This window comes from Corvus brachyrhynchos, unplaced genomic scaffold, assembly GCF_000691975.1.
Source record: "Corvus brachyrhynchos isolate BGI_N302 unplaced genomic scaffold, ASM69197v1 scaffold106, whole genome shotgun sequence".
NCBI lineage: Eukaryota > Metazoa > Chordata > Aves > Passeriformes > Corvidae > Corvus > Corvus brachyrhynchos.
In genome coordinates, this window is record NW_008238834.1 from 2,397,412 (window position 1) to 2,416,587 (window position 19,176).

Here is a 19,176-nt window from a genome sequence, read left to right on the forward strand (position 1 = left end):
TATTTGACTTAACCTGACCCACAAATTGAAAGAGCATCCTGAAAACAAAAGCTGGAACTAAAAAACCGCAATCCCATTGATACGCTATTTTTCTCCATGCACAGGAGAAATTGTTTGCATCCTGAGCTGTTGCTTTTTGGGTTGGGATAATTTGTTCATATAGGCTGGGGAAGGAGCATGTGCATGTAATAAAATTCCGTCCCCCTCCCCTTATTTTTTTGTGGATAAACATAAATGGCAGATGAAGGGCTGAAGGACGTATGTAAGAATATTTCTATTGGCACAGATTACTGACACATTGCAGAGCTGGATGTTTTACAATGTTTGTTCAAACCAGTTCAGCCCCTGGTGTGAACTGACTCCACTCCACAGACAGGGACAGGGCTGCACCAGAAGTAGGGAAATATTACCATTACTCAGTTTTAGAGCACTAGGGGTAACTCTCAAAAAGACCTCAGAAATATGTGCCTTAAACTGCCAAACACAGTTCTCTGGGATACATAGGCACTGTTCCTTCCTAAGCACTTGACCCACAGCACACCAAACAGTGAACTGCCCATGGAAACATCACGGGCATGGGGTGCAGGGGGGCAAGTGGCATTTCAAACGGTATGTGATACTCTTGTACAGATAAAAAAATACTGATGCCTTTTTATTGACATGGGAATAAGCACAGGACTTGGTTTTAGGATGATCTGACTTCCTACTAAATGTTGTAGCAGCATAGGAGAAGGAATAGAGACAGTGAGAGGCTGGATGTATATTAAAATACTATTCAGACATGTAACAGGATCATAAGAGCTATTAAGGTTGCACAAAGAAACAAGATCCAAACAGAAGCTAATGAAACATGGCAGAAACCTGACAAAGAGTTTCTCTGAAGATATTAACAACTGAATACTAATTAAGAAGAAATATCTTAATAGGATGGTCAAAGGAGAATAGGATGGTCAAAGGAGATTTAAGCCAGTACAAATTATTTAAGTGCTCACGATGAAATGCTGTTAGGAACAGAAAAGTTACATTTGCAAAAGCCTAAGTGAGGAGCTGTAGGGGAAACAAGACTTACAGACTCCTTTTCTCTGGAGTTTTGGGCTGGGAAGGTGCCCACACGCCACACATGAGTGGCCAGGGAGTGGTGAGTGCTTTCCAAATTAAATGCTCATCTAAGGCCCCTGCAAGGTGGGGGACTTAGGTACCACGGCAGCTCCATCAGGACCAGTGAGGGTAGAGGAGAAGGGGACTTTGTGTGTCTAGAAATGCTGAGGAACAAGCCTTCAGACAGACCTTCACCCCTCCATAGCCTAGCCACCCCCTCCCCCCCAGCTCCCATCTGTCCCTGAGTTATTCACGTCCAACAAGGCGAAAAGGCTCGGTTTGGCTGTGGCTCAGCAGATTACCACTACATTTAATAGCTGTCTTTGGTATGACGCCGTTCACCTTATCTCTTTTCTCCTTTGACTCGGCCTTTGAACACTAATCCACCTTCTAGTGCAGCCTGCACCTCTGCTTGATCTTTGTTTGCCGTGATTGTGTACGGCTCCAAGGATTTTAGGAGCAGTGTCTTTGCTGCTTGGGCCCACGCTGTTGCAGAACTGAAGGCACATGTGGATCTGCCAGCTCCATAGCTTACTCCTGGGCTTACCCCTGAAATGAGACAGAGTCCTCCTTTCAAGAGCCAAATTCTGGTCTCGAGCTTTGATTCAGACCTTTTTTAAATTTTTTTTTCTTTCATTTTATGCATGTATAGTTATTGTCAAGGCAATGCAGTACCTGAAAGGACTAGGCAGCATTAAAATCTTTCCATGCATACCCCAACACATGCATTTTTACTCTCCACTTGCACGTGCACATATACACCCAGGAGCAGAGCTCAATAGCCCAGTCCTACCAGTGTTTAAAGTGACTTGGCCTCTTTTAAGCCTTTAAATAAAATCTGTTGTGTGCGTGTGTGGTTGGTGTTTTTTTTCCTTTACCCCACTTCTTAGGAAGGAAAGCAAATGTTTCTGGCACTCTGCTGCTGGATTGCTCACATATTTGCTTGAGGAAAAAAATTATAAAAGATGTTTGGCATAGTTTTCATTCAAAAAGGAATCCAGTGCCAAATCCAAGCATTGAAAACAAATGGGTGGCTTAACTGTCATTTACTCCAGGATCATGGGAACTGCTGCCTGGTTTTCCAGACGAGCAGCCGCTAGCATGCTCTCCCGCGGTATCCGAGGCACACTGACTCGACCAGCTTGGTGCAGCTTGAACATCACTGCTGCGCCTCCCGGTGACAGCCCGGGCGCTGATGTCATCAGAGCCACATCTCCGCTGCTGCCGCCCCTGCCGACGAGCTGTCACACACGCCTCGTGCTGCTGAGAAACCCTCCCATCGCCTTTTGATGTGTTGTGACCAGACAATGTGTATTTGTCCTAATAATGTGAAGTTTCAGTGTGAAGAGCTCTCCTGGCCCACGGCACTGATGGAGCGTCATCCTGGTGCTGTAGGCATTTGGCCGCCGAATCGCTTTCAGGGTGACTAAGTGATGGGAAACACTTGATGCCACCCAAATCCCCACCTCCCCCTGGTGTGCAGAAGCTCTCACAGTGGTCAGGCCTTTGCTGCTATCACTGCTGGCCCCAGGCAACTCCATGGTTAGAAAGCAAGACCCCGACCCTGCGTGGTGCCCTCTCCCTGACACCCTCCCCAGCCCCTTGGAATAACACATTTTGTGGTGCAGAGGGAGCTCACCCCAGACCATACCTGAGGGACAATAAAAGGCAATTTTGGGGCATCTGAAACTGGGGCACGAAGTGGCACCTTTTCTATCTTTAAGATGTATCCAGGATCAGCTCAAGGCTCCAAGCTTCAGGATTAACTGCAGGGGCCCTGGTCCCAGATTCCCAATGCAGCATCACTCCCAGAGGTACAGCCACAGAGGCACCTGGCCAGGTGCACCCTGCAGCTCAGTGCCTGTCCAATGCACTTGAATAAAAGAAGGCTGCTCTGGATTTCACCAGCATTTTTGTGAAAGGAGAATTTGGTCTGCAAGACGTGCATGTAGTCCTCTGGCAGCCGTCAGCTCTGCTGCAATGCCCGGATTTAATGACTTATGTGCAGCCCTCAGCAAGGACCTGAGTTCTTATCCAAGGGCAGTGAAGCAGGAGCTAGCTTTAGAGACATGGTGATAAAATAGAAAATTATGTACAAAGTAAAAGGGTCAAACCCCTAATCTGAAGTGTTCTAGTCAGCTTGCCATGCTGGGTGTTCCTCCCGGATCAGAGATAACCCCATTTCCAAAGAGTTTGGGAGAAGTAGTTCAGCTGAAAGGAAAAAAAACTGAAAAAAAAAAGCAACACATAAAAACAAAAACAGAGTCAGTGACTCCAGAAAACAGCTCTTAGTCTGTCTGTTCCAGTCTGAAATAAAGTCATCCCTCTTAATTCCCAGCGCATATTGTTCCTACCAAAGAGCAAAACCTTAGGAGGAAATCACATCAGTGAAGGGAACGCCAGCTTCTTTGTACTATTTTTCAACCCTGCCTTGGGAGCCAATAATCTGTCATCCCTTGAATAAACAAGCACCTTATCATATCACAAACATTTATTTAACCCTTTTCTCCTGAGCTTTTACCAGCCAAGCAAAGTGGCTGGGGAGGGGTGTGGGTAGCCCTATCCCTAGACTGCTCTGGCAGAAAGGACAAATTTCCTGTGTATTACACCCAATCTGTAAAGTGTCAGGCTGCCCTTCTTCAGTCTCCATGAAAAGCAGCAGCTTGAATCCCTGCGTTTCACATAGCACAATCAAATTTTCCTGTCCCCCCCGCTCCATCCCTCCCCGGTACTTTAACGCCTCCCTCCCTGGAGACATACCCTTGATTCCATCTGAGGGCCCATCCAAATGGAGCCAGATTTAATTTCTTGTAGGTTGGGGGGAAGAGGGGGGTGGCAAGGGAGAGTGTTTACATTTCTTCTTTTAACAAGAGACTGGGATGAACAGAGCTTTTGATTCCAAGTTGCTGAGGGGGTTTTTTTTAAGAGATATTCTTTGACTCTGACATCATCAGAAAATGGAATCAGTAAAGTATGTGCATTTCCTCAGCTCCCACAATATCCATTTTCCCTCAGTGTATGTTTCTTGTTTTTCTTTTCCAGTGTTGCTCCCACACAATGGGGCCAATTTTTGTTCAGGACAAAGCAAATATAAACAGAGCATGGATTTGGAATATGAGCAAGGCCTCCAAGCTTACAGAACTCTCCGGCCATGGGGAAAGGCTATGCTGTGTTAACCATCTGCCAATAAAGCCTGGCTACCCAAGTGCCTGCCAGTGTCCCCAGTCACTTTGCTGGTGCCTCCAGCAGGCTGCAATTGCTGATGGACAAGACTGGCTCTACCAATGTAATTCTCTGTGGAGTCTCTGAGCATTTGAAAAACATGCACTGCAGGTGAGGTTGGCTGACTGTAGCAGGTGGGCAGGCAAAGCCTTTTGTCCTCTCTGCTGCAGTGAATCATAAACATTGAATTCACCAGGCAAAGTCCAGCCATCAGAGGAGAACAGCCCCACACAGAAGAGAGTTGATTACTGGAGAGTCAAATAGGCCTTCCTGTGGGTCTTGGCATGTTTGCTTGAAAGACAGATATTATTTAGGGCAAATTAGCTATTTTTGCTCTTTATGGGTAAACCTCAGCAGGTGAAAGTGTCCCCACACACAGCTCCACTAGTGACTTACCCACACTGGCCTGGACATCATCTCTGCTGTGTGCACCCTTGGGACAGGGGCAGGAGGAGGTCCCCAAGCACCCAGGACATCTGCATTCTCATGGGTGAGTCCCTGTGACAGCAAATCACCCAGGTCTGCGTTACATGACCACACTAAGCTGTGACAAACTGATTTATGCTAGAAGAGTTGATTTATGATGGGTGATATCAACCAGCTGCAATAAGGGCCTTGTATCTCTGGGCTCGCTGACTGCAGCTCAGGAGCTGCTGGAAAATGCCTTGTGAAACATGTAGATAGATAAAATAACGTTCAGCCATCAGCAGATGAACTTCATTGACATCCTCTGAACGCACGGCCTGACAGACCTTGTACTGAGCAGCAGAAACGCAAGCTGGATTGTAGGAGGAAGTCTACAGACAAGCCCTGCCCCCACTAAAATTACTGGGGCTGTGGTTCAATTTGTCTTCTCTGGGTCTTCTCTGGTATTGCAGCCTTGTCTGCTGAGATCAACAAATCTGGCATGAGAACGAACCCAGGGGAAAAAGAATGATTATGAGCGATCAACAACTCAACTTCCAAATAAATATTGTTAATATTTCTTAACAATATTAAAATCATATTTTTTAGCTCTTCCCATAGCCTAACAACTATCATGAGGATGAACTATTTGGAAGTTTAAATTTTGCCTGGAAATTTTTGATTCAGATGTTTCCACTCATTAGCAAAATGAATATCCTTGCAGTCAAGCAAGACCCAGAGGAGCCCTCAGCAAAGAAGAGGGCAAACAAAAGCTTCACTTGGATGAAGTTGGGTGACTGCCCACAAGATGTATCCATAGGTTCCAAGACTGTTTTCCGTGATTTTAGCACCATGGCAGCATTTACATTCATTGTTGCTTTTGAGTCAGCTGGCTCAAATATCTGACTGGCAAATGCAAACATGGAGAGGAATTCTTAAAATGCATCCTGTGAGGTCACCAGATGACACCAAAAATCAGTCCTAATGAAAAGAAAGAAAGCCTAGGATGGAGAGAAGTTTTGGGTCTGAAGAAGAAATTGCAGGCAGAAGTTGCAGAAAGGCTGGGTGGAGTCTGTGAAAGCTGAGTTCTGCTCCTGAAATGCTGGCAATTTAAAGGAGAAATATGCTTCTTTTTCCACAAAAAACTGCTCAGCTCTCAAAACTCCAGGGTGGCTTGTGATCACTAAACACTGCAGCATAATCAGTTCCAGAGCCAAATTCATGCTTAGTAAAATGCAAATTAATTTAACCTCATACTTATCAGAGGCTGAAGAGACACATTGGCTTGTCAAAGTCTTTTCCCCACCTGAAGCAGGAAGAAGCCAGGGAAAACCTTCTGGTGCTAAAAGGAAGGCAGAGGGGAGCGCCTGGCTGGCGGGCTGTGGTTTTGCTTCAGTTCTCACAGCCGTGCCTGCAGAGCCTCAGGATACACAGCAAGGACTGGCTTCTTGCAACCATGGGGAGAAAGGATAAATGGATTATTTTGGAGTGATATGCATGTAGAACTCATGCCACTGGAGAATGCAGCCAGGCTATTTTTAATGTACTGTTTCATTTTGCACCTGCTACCATTACAGAGTTGTTTTTGTTTCCATTAGTGCCACTTGTCTTGAGGAGTTTATAACTCCTATGAAATGCGTAGTTCTGGGCTGGATCCTTGTCCTTAGCTAAGGAACAAAGACTTTTATCATTTAAAAACAGAAGAAAGTTAATATGACAGCATTAAGAGTGTATGGAGGGGACTTTTGAATAATTTTACGGGGTTTTCATAACTGTAATTCCTAAAGGCTGGTTTAAAATAGCCTCCTTTATTCATACTGAAATAGAGAACACAGGCTACAAGGACCTGCCCCTAAGGAGCTTGCAAAACCAAAATTGCATGAAGAGTCATTCTCAAGTACTTAATCAGCCACAATATTTCAATAAAATTATGAAATAAGAGATAAGAAAGCTTAGCCCTTTTTCCCACTCCCACCGTGCAGAGGGCCAAGTGGAGCTCAGCACCTCTTTGAAAGGTAGGAGGCTGGTGCCTGGTGCAGCACTGCATTGCTTGGGATCACACGCTCCCAAACACCATCCCAACACCAGCAGTGCTGGGCAGGAAACGCGCTTCAGCAGCCTGCCAGGGCCTGCAAGGAAGGCTGGCGTGGAAACAGCACCTTGTTTGCTGCTTGCCTCCTGCCACCATCTTTGACAAACACCGTCCATGTCACTGTTTAATCGTGCTCGTATTGCAGCGCGATCCCACTGAGAACACCTGTGGGCACACCACACACAGCCCCTAAGACTGGGGGTCTGTAGCCTTTTGTGTGGTCTCCCCAGCTAACCTGAAGGCAAAGGCTCTGCAAATGCTCCCTGTGCCAAAATTGCTCCTGTGTTTCAACTACAGCCATCTGAGCAGAGCCATGCTTTCTCCACAGAGCATACACCAGTAAGAGGATAATATGCAGGTGTTTTCTTCCCGTCACAGAAATCTGGTGGGCTGGCCATCTGCTAAATGGCTTTGAGACATGGGATGCTTGGCTATGCCAGGAATGATCAGTCTGGAGGCAATAGCCAGCACTCCCAAGACATCTGAAGTTCTGCAGAACACCCAACAAACCTGCTGGAGATCTGTGCTTTTCAGACTGGGCTCCCCCAAAGACCCTTCTCAGTCTGAACCCTGGCAACGCTGTCTTGCTCAGGACTATTTGCCTGCTTTCCTTTCCTGTTCAAGCTTTTGACTGGGTTGTTTTGCAGTCAGGATAACAATGGTGAAGGTCTTATATATCACCTCCTTTATTAATAGTCCTTATGAAATCTCCCCATCCCACACATTCTTGTGCAAAGCCAGAAACCAGGGAAGGAATGAAGCAGGGTAGCAGTTTGGAGAGGCTGCTCAGCCCTGCACCAATGTCGACTGACTTCAAGGGGGAATCACACCCTGGGTTCCCATAAAAACAAGGTCTGAGGGTATTTTTTGCTCAGTAAGGCATAGGAGAAGCCAGAAATTATGGTGCAAAATTTCAGTGTCAAATATATTCAAGACGACTGGTCCAATGTCATAAATCAAGCCAAATCCCTAAATCCAAAAGTTTCAGAATTCAGGTCGTGGGTTTGGGTCCTTTAGCTATATTCATCCGGACAGTGAAAGTACATTATTTCCCCTTTGAATATTAATTCAATTAATTCAGACTCCCAGACCAAATTTATTTTGACAGCTTTTGCACGCTTTCTCCTTGGCTTTCTGCAAATTCCTGACCAGTGACTTTGCCAGCAGTCATCTTGCCTGGACCAGAAGCAGAAGTGCTTAACCAATTAATTGTAACAATTTCTGTCAGGAAATCACGATTAAATATGCGTGCAATTGCAAGTTTGCACACATCTGAAGTTTGCAAACATGTTATCCAAAAAGTGTTAGCCTACCGAGATGCCATGGATGCCTGCCAAAGGGGGCTTCAGGCTCCGGCTCCCGCTGTATCCTAGTAAGGGAATCCTCACACTGCAGCAGTCCCACTGGGAGGATCACACTCAGGCCACCGAGTCCTTCTTATCACGGCTGCCTGCCAAATTCTTCCTAGGAATAAGTGTCACTTTGTGGTACCTCTATTTTCCTTCCCAATAAAATAATAATTTGGCAGTGCCTGAGATGATGATAGTAAATCAGTGTACGACAGCAGAGGTTACTGATAAAATTCAACCTATTTATCAAGTCATGTCACTTTGCTCTGTCAGCTGCAAGCAGACATGGGCTACTGTGCTCTTAAAGTAGTAGCTTCAGAAAATGAAGTAGGTAAGGTTCTCAGGAGAACAGGGAAGCATGACCTCCCTTCATCCCAGGAGTGAATTACAGGGGTCTGACCTGCCTTTGTTGTGATAGCATTGCACACACTGACCCACAGCTACACTGCCTCGTGTCCCTGTGTGACCAGCACCAGGACCAGCTACAGCTCATAGCAGAAGGAGCAAACATCCTCCCCACTCTTTCTTTTTATAACAACACATTTTGCACCCCCCAACATGATCTGTTGCCCAGCACCCCGAGGCATTTATAGTCTTTCAGAGTTTCAGGGACAAGTCAGTCTGAAGACCATACAGTCCTGCCCAGAAAATCCTTCAGGTCTGAATTAGCACTGGTTCCCTGCTGTGCCACTGCAAGGATGAGTGTCCCCAAAGGTCTTGGTCTCCATCTCCTTTTGTCCTGCAATGACATCTGCCTAGTTGGTGCTGATCCCTCAATCCCTCATGGGATGAAGACCCTATTAAAGTAAACATATTAAGTCTAAATTATATGTGCAAATCACCCCCTCTGTATGGACTTTACAGGGTAGGACAGCATGATTTTCCTTGAACTTGGGATTACAATTCTAATACGCATTCCCTCTCTTCCAGTTCCATCTTTCTTTCAGTTCTCCTTGCAATTTCCCACTGAATTGCAGTACTTTTTAAAAGGAGAACTTACAGGTTATCTTAAGAACAGACCACAGACTTGAAATCTGCCCTCTGTTTTCATAAAAAAGAAAAGTTTTTAAGGAGGATAATCACATTCGGAAATGATGTGACTAAATGTTATCAGGTTGTCATGGTGATTGCAGTCTTTTAAAAAATGTCTGTATTGTGGTTCACTAATGAGCAATATATTAACTAAACCAAACACTATTTGTCTTTTCAAGTATTATTCATATGCACTACTGAATTAAACATCTTTTTTTCCCCCTGCTTTTGGAATATTGTTCTTTGTCTTATAAACACTGGAACTGAATTCAGGCAATAAACAAGGGCAGAGATAACTTTGTCACCTTTACTATATTTCATACTGCTGCATCAAGCTGAGCCTCACATTAAGCAGTCTGCAGTAGCAGACACTGAGCATCACATTGCCATCAAAATTACTTGTGTAAGGTAGAACTTTAGACTTGCAGTTTCTGACACTTCAAATTTAGACAGTGTCAATTCCAGTAATTCCCACCACATATCTCACTGGTGTGAGGGTTTATGTTTGTGTGACATGCAGAAGACAAGCTGAAACACTGAAGTGATGTGCAAGTCACACTAGTTCTGAGTTCAACCCACCCATCCTAGCTCAAACCTTCAAAATTCACCTTTCAAGTCTCCTAGACTTCATGAAGATTCTGAGGGAGCTTTCCCTTCTTCTAAATGGACATGGAAATGGTAGAGATGGAAGTACCTTTTAGCACTTATTTACATGTCAAGGCAAGGTTTGCATTTCAGAAACTCTTTGGACTTTAGCACTCTACCCAGCAGCTCCAGTAAAACCTCTCATAGAATGAGTCTGCCGCAATCCAGGGGGACACGGTAGTTTTAGAGGGTTGGTGAGGTCACACCAGAGAGGAGAAGATACATGGAGATACCTTAAGAGAGACAGTGAAAAACTTTGGGAGTCTGGAGGTCTTCCAGTGCTGAAACTGTGCCATGCCAGGTTCAAGTTTGATTCAGACCTTCACCAGATCCTGACCACTCTCCAAACCCTGCACTGACACTAGAAGTAGCTTCAAATGATGCATAGGATTAGACAGAGATGAGCCCTGTCATGATGAACATCAGCCATTAAATCACATCTTTGCAGAATTATTTCAGGTGGTACTCTGTTATTCTACTGAAATGAAATCAGTTTTTATGCTCCTGATTTTTTTGACACAAGCTAAAATGAAAATCCCATGTTCTCCAGTCTTCCCCGGAGCCTGTTCCTGCCCAAGATCTGCAGGAAATCCATGATTTTGTCTACATCTCCTTGCAAGGCAAGTCTAAGAGATGAGAGAGCTGAAACCACATTGTTCAGATGTTTCATGTTCTGTGGGGAAAAGATGACATGATCGTGCACACTTAGCCCTTACATTGCATGCTCTTCCTCTGCAGTTCACTCTAAGGTCCCTTTGGCATCCCATTAGTTTTTCAGGCCTGCTAGAGGAATACCACACGAGTGGAACATAATGCCTAGCAATTGAATTAGTTAAGTCTTCCCAGGCATTTTGCAACTTTTGTTTGTAGAGTTGTTTTATATGACTCATTCACTTTATTTTTGTTCAATGAGTAATATTTGGTACTCACACGTGTTTTCTTTTTGTAACATGCACAGCTATGTAACTCGTCTTCTGGATACACAATCTCTCATGTTTCAACTTTACTTAGAGAGAATTTAAACACATAAACCCCACCATTAAAACTCGTCATTCATTAATTATGCCTAGCTACTCTCAACATAGGTTTTGTGTATTAAGAGTACTCCTGGCTCTCCTCCTCCCCACCATATTTCCCCTCCTTCCCCCCCCACCAGTGCAAGGCTATATTTAGTTGGAGATTTAGGTTGATCTGCAATTCCCGCTGCAAATTCCTTTCCATCAGCAGCTACAGCCAGAAGGTCTGAATAAGGGAATGGTTTGCACTTCAAGAGGCTTCCTGTTTCCCTGGATTTTCGGGTTTGCTACTGTTTGTAGAGTGAGGTTGGTACTATACTGTGCAGACTAAGTGGCTGCTAACTCATCCCTGTCCCAGCACTGGCATCAGACCATCAAGTGCAAAGCATTGCCTGGTTGATGGACCTTCCAGAAATATAGGCAGCAAAAGCATGGAAAGCATGTCTGATCCTGAAATATTTCTGGACCAAAGTGTCAGAGGATAATGCTGACAGGACTGGCAATCTCCCCACAAAGGAGAATGAAGTAGAGGAGAGCAGTTTGTAAATCACTGTGGAGGAAAGCACAGCATGGGGAGAGCTCCATGCATAGAGGAATGAAACACTCAACTCTGCCTCAAATGCAGGCAAGGAAAATAGAAAGAAAAATATTGCATACGTGTGCTAGGTTTTCTCTAAGCTTTCTAATAGTTCTTTTTCCATAATTCCTGCCCTCCTGGCCTTGGTCGTGTCCAAGCTACAGCTACTCTGCAAGCTCTCTCTCCCCTGGCTTTAACCTAAAGTAAAAATAAGCAGTGAGATGCAGCCTTCACTTATTCCAGGGTCCTCGCTGCACAGTCTACAATGAGAGCCTTGCTTGAGGGCTTTGGAGACCAGGGTTCAACCACAAACATCCTGGGCAAAGAATGACACCTATACATCTCTTATTCACCTACCTCCTAGAAATATTGAGAGGATAAATGATTTAAAGCTCATGAGACACTGAAATATTATGGTCCTGGGAAGATTGTAGTACTGGAAATTAGCTGGGTTTGCTACTGTATTCCTCTCCTAAGATTTCCATTTTTCTATTTCACCACAATTCACATTCACGTTCTGACCCACAGTTGAAGTATCAAAAAATAACCAGCCTGGATACTTTCAGTTTCAGCTGCATTTTAGCACTTTAACATTTCTTAAAATGAAGCCAAACACTTGCCTACCGAGTTTGGATGATGCCAATCTATGTGTAAAATGAACATAATAAAGAGTGTAATATGGAGTATGTCAAATAATTGACAAGAAACAAGATGACTGCATAGCAAAGTTATCCCTAAAAGAAGAATCAAGGCTGAGATGCAGCAAAAAGATTAGCAGCACTTGTCCTCCTGAAAAACCTTGCTTTGTGGTATCACATTCTTGCCAGTAATTGTAATAATGACGCTAAGCCTGAACAAAAGCCAGACAATGTTGATAAAGTCTTCCACAGAATTCACCAGGCTCAGGAACAAACTCTATGTTTAAAATTTTTTTTGCCCTTGCTTAACATTTGTATCCTTGGGGCTAAACTTCTCAGGTGTTTATCACAAGAAGCCAAATTTTCTATGAATGTCCCCAAAGAATATCCATGCTGCTGACCCAAAAGGTTCCCACTACACAGGCCCAGGTAGGAAGGGGCTCTTTGAAACGATGACTCCAAATATCAGGCCTATCTTTTATTTCCTCAGTGTGTACTGACTAAACAAGGCTGGCTCTGGCTTTCATCTCTCTCCATATTTTCAGCTTTCTACCCCAGTTCTGTTGTTTCTTGGGTTGCCTGAAGTTGCCTATAGTCTATAGTTTATACCTCAATGATGTGGAGTGGTGTTGCCACAGGGTTAGATAGATAGATACATAGATAGATAGATAGTCACACTCATTATACTAAACAAACAGTTTTGATAGAGATCATCTTTTTTAATTATATGCTTTCGAAGATCAAGAAATATTTTGTCGAATGTCTTGTAGTTGCAACAAGTACAGCTAATTGCCTTTGCTTTTGTTCTTGCCCCAAACTTCCTGTGTTAGCAGAATGTATTTATAGTGGCTACACAGTAGGTGCACTGTGCTGATTGAAATGTTGGATGTGTTTCAGTTATTGTTTATGCTTTATTATTCCTTCTTTCTTTATAAATTAGTGACTCTGTAAAGCGTTGGGGGTTCAGCCACATGCAGCTACAGCGACTTCCTAATGTGTATTTCTCTTTTTAGTATGTCTGTATCTGCTGCTAAGCTTAAAAGGCCTAGTGACAGGCCCTTTCCAAAACGATGGAACCAAACACTTTCAAATCATGGAGAAATTTGGTCTGGATTCAAACTTCACAGCTTGGACTTATCTCCACACCCAACTGAACCAACACCCGAGATAAAACAGCCTTGAACTCAGATCCCAGATAAGGATGCCGTGCGCAAATTCTTCCCTTAAAGCTCAGATACATGATTTTTTCAAAAAGGGGCTTTCCTGAACTTAGATATTACTGCCTATCTCCTTTTTGCTGTTGCCTTTGGGTGGGAGGTTGCCATGCCCTCAGCTGAGCCAAGCGAACAGACTTGGTGTTAATCAGCTTCAGTGCAAAGCCAGCAAAGTCACTTTAGGTTAACTGAGCCGAGCTGGGGGCTTTTCCAGATGTCCTGTCCCTTTGCCCAACCAGACCCTGATGTGGAAATGGTAACCCCCAGTGCAGGGGCAGAGGATCAGGGCTTGTTTCATTAACTGCTTCAGCAAGACCTGTAAGAATGCCTCTGCCTCCATCCCTGCGTGGTGCTCAAAAGTATGCCACTGCTTTGCTCCAAAGCAGAACTGTGTCCTGTCTGTAAAGTGACAGGGGACCGATTGACAAAGCCCAGTCTATTTGTATCCCTGAGTATATTTGCATGGCTCCTTTGTGGATACTTTTTACATGAGTCAGTTTCTGCAAAAGGAAAAACACTGGTTTCACCAAGAAAATACAAAAGTTTGTTTTCAATACCATAAAATGTCTCTCCACTTAATTTTTTCTGAAGAGATCAGACTTACGAATAAAGGGCCTAATAAGGAGCTGCCACAGCTGGCGTATCCCCAGGACTGCTCTTTATTTACAATTAAGCTAGTGGGATCAGGATGTGACCTGATGGCATGACTGCTAGCATTCCTGTAAAGTCCAGTTGCAATTCCTCTTTCACATGTAACATTGCTTTTCCCAAAGAAGCCTGTCTGGTGCTTTATTTTTGTGTTCAGGCAGACTGGTGTGTTGTCTCTGGCTCCTGAGGAATGCTGAGGTGGAACAAACAGAACATCAGCTCTAGGGGAAAAAGAAATGGCCATTGCTTTGGCATAAGCCTCCTGCCTTTCGTCAGCTAATGTCCTAACTCTGGTAAAGGGGCATTTTTTCCCACCCACTTTGGTCTTGATGGAAACTGAAGGAAAACAAAATAGGTATGTACCTGGTCTGTACATCATCGTGTCCTTCCCGTACTTAGTAAATGTTTCTTTAATTGGCTTAGTTAGCCCCTCTCACCTTTCAGCACTCCAGGAATGACTCTTTGAAGAGAGCCATGTACAGAGATTTAGTTGACATTTAGTGACACTAGTCTCTGCAGTCTCCAAAATATGACTGATGTCACTTGTTATGTTCCCTTGGGTCTCTGGGGACAAAGTCACTCTTACCCTGAAGCATGCATTGACAATCTCAAGATAACACTTCTTTGACAGAGTCAGGGGCCCTGCCAGGGTCTAATGTAATCTCTAGAAAGTTTCCAATCTGGGCATTGTTTGTTATTTATATTTCATATCTGGGGTTTGTGTTTGCTTTGCTGTGATTTTAATATGAAAGCTGCTAATAAGAACAAAAAATTCATACCTTTTTCTGCCAGACAGGTGTGTTGGCAGGTCTATGCTCAATGGAAGAAACCTTCTTCAAGGTGAAAAAATTCAAACATACCTAAGAAAAATAGTCACAGCCTGCTGCAAATAAATCCGTGGGCACTGATAAGGCTGGGTTGGAGGTGTGAATGAAACTGAATTTTACTCTAACTAAATGAATCTTTTAAGCCCACCTTCACAGCACCAGGAGAGGAGTTTTCAAGCAGAAAGAGATGTTATTTGGTTTCTTCTTTCATCCTGAAGGGAGGGCTGGCTTTATTACTGCTTTATTTTGCCTTTATCTTATATTAATTCTATTTTCCTTTCCCCGACACAAATCAACCGAGATGGGGTGGGCGAGCTGCTAATGTCCCTTCTCGCAGGGAAAAGGACTTTGATGCCAATGCCGCCCAGCGGGAGACCTGGCTGGGACTCGCCTCTCGGGAGGGCACCCCAAAGGGCCGGGGTCCGGAGGTGCGGGGGCGCGGCGGGGCGAGGCCGGCACACGAGGGCGCTCGGAGCAGGCTCAGCCCCGACACGGCTTCCCCGCCCGCCGGGAGCGCTGCGCGGGGCTGGCACCGCGGGAAGGAGGGGATGTGCAATGCGGAAACCCGGGAGAAGAGGGGATGTGCACTGAGGAAACCCGGGAGAAGGAGGGGATGTGCAATGCGGAAACCCGGGAGAAGAGGGGATGTGCACTGAGGAAACCCGGGAGAAGGAGGGGATGTGCAATGCGGAAACCCGGGAGAAGAGGGGATGTGCACTGAGGAAACCCGGGAGAAGGAGGGGATGTGCAATGCGGAAACCCGGGAGAAGAGGGGATGTGCACTGAGGAAACCCGGGAGAAGGAGGGGATGTGCAATGCGGAAACCCGGGAGAAGAGGGGATGTGCACTGAGGAAACCCGGGAGAAGGAGGGGATGTGCAATGCGGAAACCCGGGAGAAGAGGGGATGTGCACTGAGGAAACCCGGGAGAAGGAGGGGATGTGCAATGCGGAAACCCGGGAGAAGAGGGGATGTGCACTGAGGAAACCCGGGAGAAGGAGGGGATGTGCAATGCGGAAACCCGGGAGAAGAGGGGATGTGCACTGAGGAAACCCGGGAGAAGGAGGGGATGTGCAATGCGGAAACCCGGGAGAAGAGGGGATGTGCACTGAGGAAACCCGGGAGAAGGAGGGGATGTGCAATGCGGAAACCCGGGAGAAGAGGGGATGTGCACTGAGGAAACCCGGGAGAAGGAGGGGATGTGCAATGCGGAAACCCGGGAGAAGAGGGGATGTGCACTGAGGAAACCCGGGAGAAGGAGGGGATGTGCAATGCGGAAACCCGGGAGAAGAGGGGATGTGCACTGAGGAAACCCGGGAGAAGGAGGGGATGTGCAATGCGGAAACCCGGGAGAAGAGGGGATGTGCACTGAGGAAACCCGGGAGAAGGAGGGGATGTGCAATGCGGAAACCCGGGAGAAGAGGGGATGTGCACTGAGGAAACCCGGGAGAAGGAGGGGATGTGCAATGCGGAAACCCGGGAGAAGAGGGGATGTGCACTGAGGAAACCCGGGAGAAGGAGGGGATGTGCAATGCGGAAACCCGGGAGAAGAGGGGATGTGCACTGAGGAAACCCGGGAGAAGGAGGGGATGTGCAATGCGGAAACCCGGGAGAAGAGGGGATGTGCACTGAGGAAACCCGGGAGAAGGAGGGGATGTGCAATGCGGAAACCCGGGAGAAGAGGGGATGTGCACTGAGGAAACCCGGGAGAAGGAGGGGATGTGCAATGCGGAAACCCGGGAGAAGAGGGGATGTGCACTGAGGAAACCCGGGAGAAGGAGGGGATGTGCAATGCGGAAACCCGGGAGAAGAGGGGATGTGCACTGAGGAAACCCGGGAGAAGGAGGGGATGTGCAATGCGGAAACCCGGGAGAAGAGGGGATGTGCACTGAGGAAACCCGGGAGAAGGAGGGGATGTGCAATGCGGAAACCCGGGAGAAGAGGGGATGTGCACTGAGGAAACCCGGGAGAAGGAGGGGATGTGCAATGCGGAAACCCGGGAGAAGAGGGGATGTGCACTGAGGAAACCCGGGAGAAGGAGGGGATGTGCAATGCGGAAACCCGGGAGAAGAGGGGATGTGCACTGAGGAAACCCGGGAGAAGGAGGGGATGTGCAATGCGGAAACCCGGGAGAAGAGGGGATGTGCACTGAGGAAACCCGGGAGAAGGAGGGGATGTGCAATGCGGAAACCCGGGAGAAGAGGGGATGTGCACTGAGGAAACCCGGGAGAAGGAGGGGATGTGCAATGAGGAAACGGTACGCCGGCAACTAGCCCGTCTTTACTGCTTTAGTGCACTCTTCTAAATGTTAATTTAATCACCGAGGTTAATAATTTATTGGTGTCAGCGAGGACTTGAAGAGGGAAGGCTAGAATTTATCCTGTTGTTTGGTTTTCGGGTTTTTTTTCTGTTCTAGCTTTGATGAAACTACAGGTTTGTAACTGCCATCCCCTGTCATTCTGTCCCCTGGGCTGTATCAGAGCCCGAGGGCTCCCCCGTGGAAGCCCGGGGCAGAGCGCCAATGCAGGACCAGCAATTAGCACCCTAAAACCTCCCACCTCTCACCAAAACACCAGGCAGCAGCTGGAGGTCATTGAGAATCCACTGAGCCAAAACCTGAAAATCCCTCACTCTGTATGATTTTTTCAGAGAAAAAGAGTATTGGAGCAGCTGGGTTGGAGGGAGGGGTTTACATGGAAAAGGATGACATTGAACAAAGTGTCTCTTTACTTCTCTCAGAATACAGGTTTAAATTGATTTTGTGTTGTAAAATCTGAAATTACCTTACTTCCTGTCTCAGGACAGAAGTCCAAGGTCTGCCTAAACCAGAATCTGAAGTAATCCGGGTTATCTGGGTAATTTGAAGTAGCACTGACAGCTGAGAGCAAGTGCTAAAACTGATTCTTGTGCCTGCTGCCCAAGGGGCTCGGGTGGGCTACTGCAAGTCACAGCATCTGGGTCATTGCTGTGAAGGACCACATCATCTAATCATCTTTCCGGGTGAGTATCAGTCACCTGGGCGTGGTAATAAAGGCTTTCTGAGTGAACACAGACTGTTCACACACACTTGCTCCTCACTCAGCCCCCCAGGAAATTTTGAGAAAGACAGGAGCAGCTTGTTCATGCCACCTTTGCTTGGGGGCTCCTCAGAGCCATGTGCTCCGGGTAAGGCCTGTGTTTCCAAAATATGTTGCATGTACATAGGCAGGCTATTGTATTGTTGGTGGGGTGGAGGTCTGGACAGGTAACCATTGAAAACCCCTGCCACTGGATATGGAAAAGCTGATCACCACTATTTAAAGTCACATCAGGTGTGAAACATAAGGTGTGTGCCTTGGATGACATGAAAACAAAGAAAAGTGGTGCAGATTTGGGGACACTACAGTGTCTGACCTATTTACACTTGAGTCATGAACCCGTGCTTGGTGTCCCTGTGTAAAAAAGGAGACACACACACACACATGCAATAAAGAGTTTTTGGAACAGACTCAAGCGTTTGCCTAAGCAAAGAGTAAAATGAAGCAAGAAGTGGGATGGGAGTGCATGATGTGGTTTACTTAGTCAGAGATGGTTCTTCCCCCATCTTGAATTCCCAAGGCAGAAATCCTCTGTATTCTGAGCCTGGTCAGCTGCTCGCATGGGACAGCCCTGTTTTCCACCCTGTGTAGCAGAAATGAAAGGGGGAGGATGGCTAATGTGACTGGATGCACTGGCTGAGGATACAGAAATCACCACCCATTTCTTAGAGTTTTTTGTAGGATGTCTTTTGCAGGAAGGTGCTCTTGTGTCACCTGAAAAGGAGCAAGATGAGGAACACAAGGGCCATCAAGGCATCTAAAGGATCCAGAGACTTGCAGGGTTTGACAGCAGCTCGGATGCAACAAAGTCTGTTGAGGTGCCAAGGTGTTGCCCATGGTACTGAAGAGGCAGGTGGGTGGCTCAATACTTTTGCAGCTCAAGGTCTTAATTTCCCAAATAAGGACTCCAGCAATAATTCTGTCATAGAAGCAGCTCATGCCTGCTTAGGACAAATCCGTGTGCCTAGTATGGCTTACTTCTTGGGATTGCCCTGGCTGTCCATTCCCTGTCAGTTCACAAGCACTAGGTTTGTATCTCCTTTCTTTCCAAAGCACTCAAGCTCGACGTCTGGAGCTGGCATTGCATGTGCATACATGTAACTGGCCAGGGGTAGGTGAAAGTCCCTCTAATCTATATGGATGTTGGATCTTTCTGCACATGAGATGGACGGAAAATCCAGGCAAAGAAAATTTAATAGTCGCTTGGAGAAAAAGGATTTCCCACTGCAAAAATAGACTATTTTCACAAGGAATTCAGGGTTGCCTCTCCCAGAGATAAATGTATAAACTGTGAATGTTCTTTCACTTGCCTATTGCCACATCAAAGAAGCAGCAGG